Below are 7,078 nucleotides of genomic sequence, written 5' to 3'. Positions count from 1 at the left end.
TACTAGGTTGGGGAAGTTCTCCTGGATGATATCCTGAAGAGTGTTTTCCAACTTGGTTCCATTTTCCCCCTCACTTTCAGGCACCCCAATCAGATGTAGATTTGGTCTTTTCACATAATCTCATAGTTCTTGCAGGCTTTGTTCATTTCTTTTTCCTCTTTTTTCTTTAGACTTCTCTTCTTGCTTCATTTCACTCATTTGATCCTCAATCGCTGATACTCTTTGTTCCAGTTGATCGAGTCGGTTACTGAAGCTTGTGCATTTGTCACGTATTTCTCGTGTCATGGTTTTTATCTCTGTCAGTTCGTTTATGGCCTTCTCTGCATTGATTATTTTAGTTATCCATTCTTCCATTCTTTTATCAAGATTTTTAGTTTCTTTGAGCTGGGTACGTAATTCCTCCTGTAGGTCTGAGAAGTTTGATGGACTGAAGCCTTCTCTCAACTCGTCAAAGTCGTTCCCCATCCAGCTTTGATCCATTGCTGGCGATGAGCTTCGTTCCTTTGCAGGGGGAGATGCACTGTTATTTTTTGAATTTCCAGCTTTTCAGCCCTGCTTTTTCCCCATCTTTGTGGTTTTATCTGCCTTTGTTCTTTGATGATGGTGATGATGGGGTTTTGGTGTGGGTGTCCTTCCTGTTTGTTAGTTTTCCTTCTAACAGTCAGGACCCTCAGCTGCAGGTCTGTTGGAGATTGCCTGAGGTCCACTCAAGATGCTGTTTGCCTGGGTATCAGCAGCGGAGGCTGCAGAAGATAGAATATTGCTGAACAGCGAGTGTTCCTGTCTGATTCTTGCTCTGGAAGCTTCGTCTCAGGGGTGTACCCCGCCCTGTGAGGTGTGGGATGTTGGTCTGCACCTAGTGGGGGATGTCTCCCAGTTAGGCTATTCAGTGGTCAGGGACCCACTTGAGCAGGTAGTCTGTCCGTTCTCAGATCTGAACCTCTGTGTTGGGAGAGCCACTGCTCTCTTCAAAGCTGTCAGACAGGGTCATTTGCATCTGAAGAGGTTTCTGCTGCTTTTTGTTTAGTAATGCCCTGTCCCCAGAGGTGGAGTCTACAGAGACAGGCAGGCCTCCTTGAGCTGCTGTGGGCTCTAGCCAGTTCGAGCTTCCTGGTGGCTTTGTTTACCTACTTAAGCCTTAGCAATGGTGGGTGCCCCTCCCCCAGCCTTGCTGCTGCCTTGCAGTTAGATCACAGACTGAGGTGCTAGCAATGAGGGAGGCTCCGTGGGTGTGGGACCCTCCCGGCCAGGTGTGGTATATAATCTCCTGGTGTGCCATTTGCTAAGACCCTTGGTAAAGCACAGTATTAGGGTGGGAGTTACCTGATTTTCCAGGTGTTGTGTGTCTCAGTTCCCCTGGCTAGGAAAAGGGATTCCCTTCCCCCTTGCGCTTCCCAGGTGAGGTGATGTCTCACCCTGCCTCAGCTCTTGCTGGTGGAGCTGCACCAGCTGACCGGCACTGATTGTCTGGCACTCCCCAGTGAGATGAACCCAGTACCTCAGTTGAAAATGCAGAAATCACCTGGCTTCTGTGTCGCTGGCGCTGGGAGCTAGAGACTGGAGCTGTTTCTATTCGGCCATCTTGCTCCGGGGGTTTAACTCACTTTTTATGAAGCAGTATTAGTCATATATGTTAATTGTTTTACATTTTACTCTCACATGACAATTAACTATATTTTTGTTTGTGTGCTTCCCTACTCTGTTTCATCGCCTATATTAAGTGATACTTCTCTTTAGACTATCAGCTTGCATTCCATAGTTTATAGAGCCTCTTCTTTGTAACCATCCTTATCCTTTCTTCTCTTCTTCTTGCCTCCCTCTCCCTACTATATACTATACTGTTTGATTTAACTTTTATATGTATTTGTGTACTTTGAAAAGATTAGACCCAATAATATGTTGGTAAGAGCCTTATTATAAAAATGCATTTAATTAGAATTATGACAAGGCAGCTGTGTTAAAAGAGCACTATCATAACAACTTAAGAACTCATCCTCCATTATATTAACTTTCTTTCTTTCTTCCTTCCTTCCTTCCTTCCCTCCTTCCTTCCCTCCTTCCTTCCTTCCTTCCTTCCTTCCTTCCTTCCTTCCTTCCTTCCTTCCTTTCTTTTCTTTCTTTTCTTTCTTTTGACAGGGTCTTGCTTCATCCCTCAGGCTGAAGTGCAGGGGTGCAATCACAGCTCATGCAGCCTCAAACTCCTAGATTCAAGCAGTCGTCCCATTTGAACCTCCTGAGTAGCTGTGACTATAGGCACATGCCACCATGACCAGCTAATTTATTTAATTTTTATTTCTTTGTAGAACAGGGTATTGCTTTGTTGTCTGGGATGATCTTGAAGTCCTGGCTTCAAGTGATCCTTCTGCCTCAGCCTCTCAAAGTGCTTGTTCATTTATTTTAGAATCAGTAGTGAATACTTTTGAATGATACTAAATATTTCAGTTTAATGGCCGTTTGCCTTTCCATTATACCCATAGTGATATAGAAGAAAATAATTATGAAATAACTTACCTTCTTTGAGAGTACTTTTTGAGTGCTACTGCTAACAGTTGCTTTAAAGTGTTTTTAAAAGGAAGGGAAACTGTTATGTGTTGAATTGTGTCCCCACAAAAATATATGTTGAAGTTCTAACCTTGTGTATCTCAGAATATAACCTTATTTGATTATAGGTTTGTAACAGAAGTAAGTTAAAATGAGGTTGTTAGGGTGACCCAATGTGACTGGTATCGTTATAAAATAGAAAAATTTGGTCATAGACATATGCAAAAGGAAGATGATGTAAAGATACACAGGGAGATTGTCATGTGAACATGGAAGCAAAGATTGAACTAGTGGAGCTGTAAGCCAAGGAACATCCAAGATGGCTAGTTCCCACCAGGAGAAGCTAGGCAGAGAGCCAAGGAAGGATTGTACTCAGAATCTCAGAGGGTGCATGGCCCTACTGATACCGTGATTTTAGACTGTAGCCTCCAATAACTTTGAGACAATATATTTCTGTTGTTTTAAGCCACCCAGTTTATGGTACTTTGTTATGGCAGCTCTGCTAGATAGAATGTAGAGGAACAGATTCAACTTCTTTAGACCCTTTATCACAGAAGTTGTTAAAAAGGAAAACATAAGCGATCTCTTAGCATGGCAGTATAAGTTCCCTCAGCCTATCTTTCCCACTGATTATTCCTATACACTCTAGGAAAAATTCAAAAACAAGCAATTGACTACCCCCACATAAATGCATGTTTTCAGCTTATGTTAAAATAATTGAATTGGAAAACGACTTTAAGGTAGCTTTTAGAAATTTTTATGAGGTGTAAAGGAAAGCATACTGAATGAAAAGGTAATAAATCTCAATTGAGGAATAAAAAGTATAAAAAGAATCAAATGGAATTTTAGAACTAAAAAATACAGTACCTGAAGGAAGAAAACCATATTATGTGGACTTAAAGGTAGCCTGGAGATGATAGAAGAAAGAATTACTAAACTTGAACATAGATCAGTAGAAATTACTGAATTTGAAAAAAAAAAAAGGAAAAAGATTTTTTTTAAAAATGAATAGCGCTCCAATAGTTGTGGAACAGAAAAGTCCAATGTTGTTTTCTACTTGGAGTTTCAGAAGGAGAGGAGATAAAGGATTGGGATAGAAAAAAAAAAAAGAGGAAATAATTACAGAAAACTTTGCAAATTTGGGGAAAGAGATAGTCTTTTACGCATCCAAGAAGTTCACCTAATCCCAAACAGGATAAACCCAAAGTGACAAACATTTGGACACATTGTGGTTAAAATATTGAAAACCAAAGATAAATTTTTAAAAATTTTGACAGCAGTTATAGGAAAAGACACATTCCATATAAGCAAACAATGATTTGAATGAGAATAGATTTCTCATTAAAAACCATAAGAGACAGCAGACATTGGAACAATATTTTGGAAGTGCTAACCTAAAAGAACTGTTAACCTAGTGAAGATACCCCACAGAAATGAAAGAGAAATAAACCCATTTTTAGATGAAGGAAAGCTAAGAAAGTTTGTCACCAGCTGCTCTATTCTACAAGAAATGCTAAAGGAAATTCTTCAGGGTAAAGGAAAATGATACTAGATGTAAAACTAGATCTTCAGTAATGAAGGAAAACCAACAGAAAGGGTAAACGGCTGGGTAAATAATTAAAAAAACTTTAAAAATATGTATGACACTTGAAAGCAAAAAGCATAACATTGTCTGCTGGTTTTTTCACTGTATGTAGTTGTAACATACAAGACAACTATAGCATTAAGGCTAGTGGAAGATGGAGTAAAAGGATCTATGGTTGCCAAGTTTCTACATATCATATGAAGTGGTACAATATAAACTCTTAAGCAGACTGAAAGATTAGGTGCGTATGTTTTACTCTCTTAGCCCAAGTAATAAGAAAATGCAAAAATACAAAAGGATAAAGCCAAAAAGCCAATGAGGAATTAAAATTAAATACTAAAAAATATTCAAAGAAGCCAAACGAAGTTGGGAAAAAGTAACAAAGGAACAAAAAATGGAGAGTAAAGCAGTACAAAAAATAAAACAATAGAGCTAAGCCAAATATATTAATAATTACATGAAATATTTATGGTCTCAATTAGGAATCTGCAAACTAATACCCATAAGCCAAATTTGGCCACACTCATTTTTTACATATTGTCTGTGGTTTCTGCCATGCTACACCTGCAGATTTGAAGAAAAGAGCAGTATGGCCCACAAAGCCTAGAATATTTACTCTCTGGCCCTTTACAGAGAAAGTTAACAAATTATCGCTCAAAACACTGCAAGTAAAAGGCAAAGATCTGTAGTTGGAAGTAAAGCAAGATGCTACTGTATAATTCCTACGATTGTATTTTACTTGAATATAAAGAAACAGATTATAAATAGATGCATAGTAAAAGATACACCATGCAAACAGTCAGCATAAGAAGACTGGACTTACTTATTTTAATCTTAGATAAAATAAATAAAAAGTGTGTTACCATAGATAGAGTGAAATGAAACAAAAATTAACAGAATGAAGGGAAAAGATAATTCTAGAATCATAGTAAGAAATTTTTATAACACCTGTTTCAGCAGTGGATAAAGCAACTGGATTAAAAATAAATAATTGAAGAGCTAGAAGATATGAAAATACTATGAACTCACTTTGATCTAATTGGCATTTATAGAACAATATATCCAACAATCGTAGGATGCACTTTCTTACAAGTGTACATGGTCTCATTTTTAAGAGGATTAAAATCACATGAAAGTATTATTTGACCTCAGTCAAATTAGAAATTAATAATAATAAAATAGCTAGAAAAACTTTAAATATGTGGACATTAAACAACATGCTTCTAAATAATTTATGGAACAAAGACAAAATTATTTGGGAAATTAGAAAATATTGAATGACACTAAAAAACCTGGATAAGCTAAGGCAGTGTTTAGAGGGAAATATAACTTTAAAGACATAATTAGAAAGGAAGAAAGATCTTAAATCGGCCATTTAAGGTTCAACTTTAGAAAGCTAAGAAAAGAACAAGAGAAACCCAAAATAAGTAAAAAGAAGAAAATAACAAAGATATGAGCAGAGATGAATGGAACAGTTAACAAAAATGAGCAAGAGATAGAAAATTAAAACCGTGAACTGGTTCTTTTAAAAGATCGACAAAATTGACAGTTCTGTAGCTATACTGAAATAATAGAGAGGGAGGAAAAAATGCAAACTTCTAATATGAATAAAGGGGGGTTGATAACATTAAAAGCGTAATAAAAGAATAATGAACAACTTTATGCCAACAAATGCAACAACTTACATGAAATGATAATTTACATTGGAAAAGAATTCCGTCAAAATTGACACAAGAAGAAGAGAGCAAATCCAAATAGCTCTATATCTTTTAACAAAATTGAATGTGATGTCAAAAACTTTCCCATGGAGAAAACTTCCAATCTAGATGGATGAATTCTATAAAATATTCTGGAAAAAATAACATAAGTGTTACACAAATGTTTTCCTAGAAATAAAGGCTGAAGCATCCCTGCCCAACTGGTTTTATGAAGGTAGCATAACTCTAAAAACAAAACTTCAAAAAGATTTTACAAGAGAAGGAAATTAGGTATTAATATCCCTCATGAAATTGATATATAAATTCTTAACCAAATGTTAACAAATCAAAGATAATAATATCTAAAAAGCATAATATATAACGGCCAACTAGGAGTTATCTTAAAAATGCAAGTTTGGTTTAACATTCAAAAGTCATTCAATATAATTTACCATAATAACAAAACAAAGGAGAAAAATCATATGATCATCTCAATAAATTCAGATGAGACATTTGACAGAATTCAACATGCGTTCATGATGAAAAGTCTCAACAAATTACAAGTAGAAGGTAACATTCTCAAACTTATAGAGATCATATAAGGGAAAACAATGGTAAATATCATACATATTGGTAAAATATTGAATTGTTTCCCACTGAGATCAGGAAAAAACCCAGGATTTCTGCTTTTTACTCTATTCTGTATCATATTAGAGTTCCTAACCATTACAATAAACCAAGAAAAATTAATAAAAGATATAAAGATAACAAATGAAGAAGTAAAACTGTTTACATATAACGTATTTTATAGAAAACCCCAAAGGAGTCTAATAAACTGTTATTAAAACTAACAAAACTCACCAAGCTTTTATGAGGTAAAGTTAATGTATTAAAATTGATTGTATTTTTATGTACTAGCAGCAAACAACTGGAAAATGGAATGAAATCAGTTTCACTCTTTACTAACATCCAAGAAACATAAATGAATAAATCTAACAAAAGATACCCAAGACCTCTACCCTGAAAACCATAAAGCATTGCTGAGAAAACTTAACACCTAAAAGAAGTAAATAGATATATCTGCTCATACTTTGGAAGACTCAAATTGTTGATGGCTTATTCATCTTGATATTGGGCATAATCAAGTTTAAAAACAATAATTTTTGTTTTATTTATTTATTTATTATTATTATTATACTTTAAGTTCTAGGGTACATGTGCATAACGTGCAGGTTTGTTACATATGTATACTTGT

General features: G+C 35.7%; 1 protein-coding gene across 1 annotated transcript in view; it reads left to right on the top strand.

The window, feature by feature from the left end:
- The window catches only part of VPS13B (vacuolar protein sorting 13 homolog B (yeast)), an 873,819-nt gene that overhangs the window by 447,426 nt on the left and 419,315 nt on the right, over nt 1-7,078 (top strand). The window lies entirely within an intron of this gene.

The sequence above is a fragment of the Colobus angolensis genome, unplaced genomic scaffold, assembly GCF_000951035.1.
Source record: "Colobus angolensis palliatus isolate OR3802 unplaced genomic scaffold, Cang.pa_1.0 Scaffold121, whole genome shotgun sequence".
Lineage (NCBI taxonomy): Eukaryota > Metazoa > Chordata > Mammalia > Primates > Cercopithecidae > Colobus > Colobus angolensis.
The sequence above is the reverse complement of the archived record's forward strand: the minus strand, read 5'-3'. Positions and strand labels throughout refer to the sequence as shown.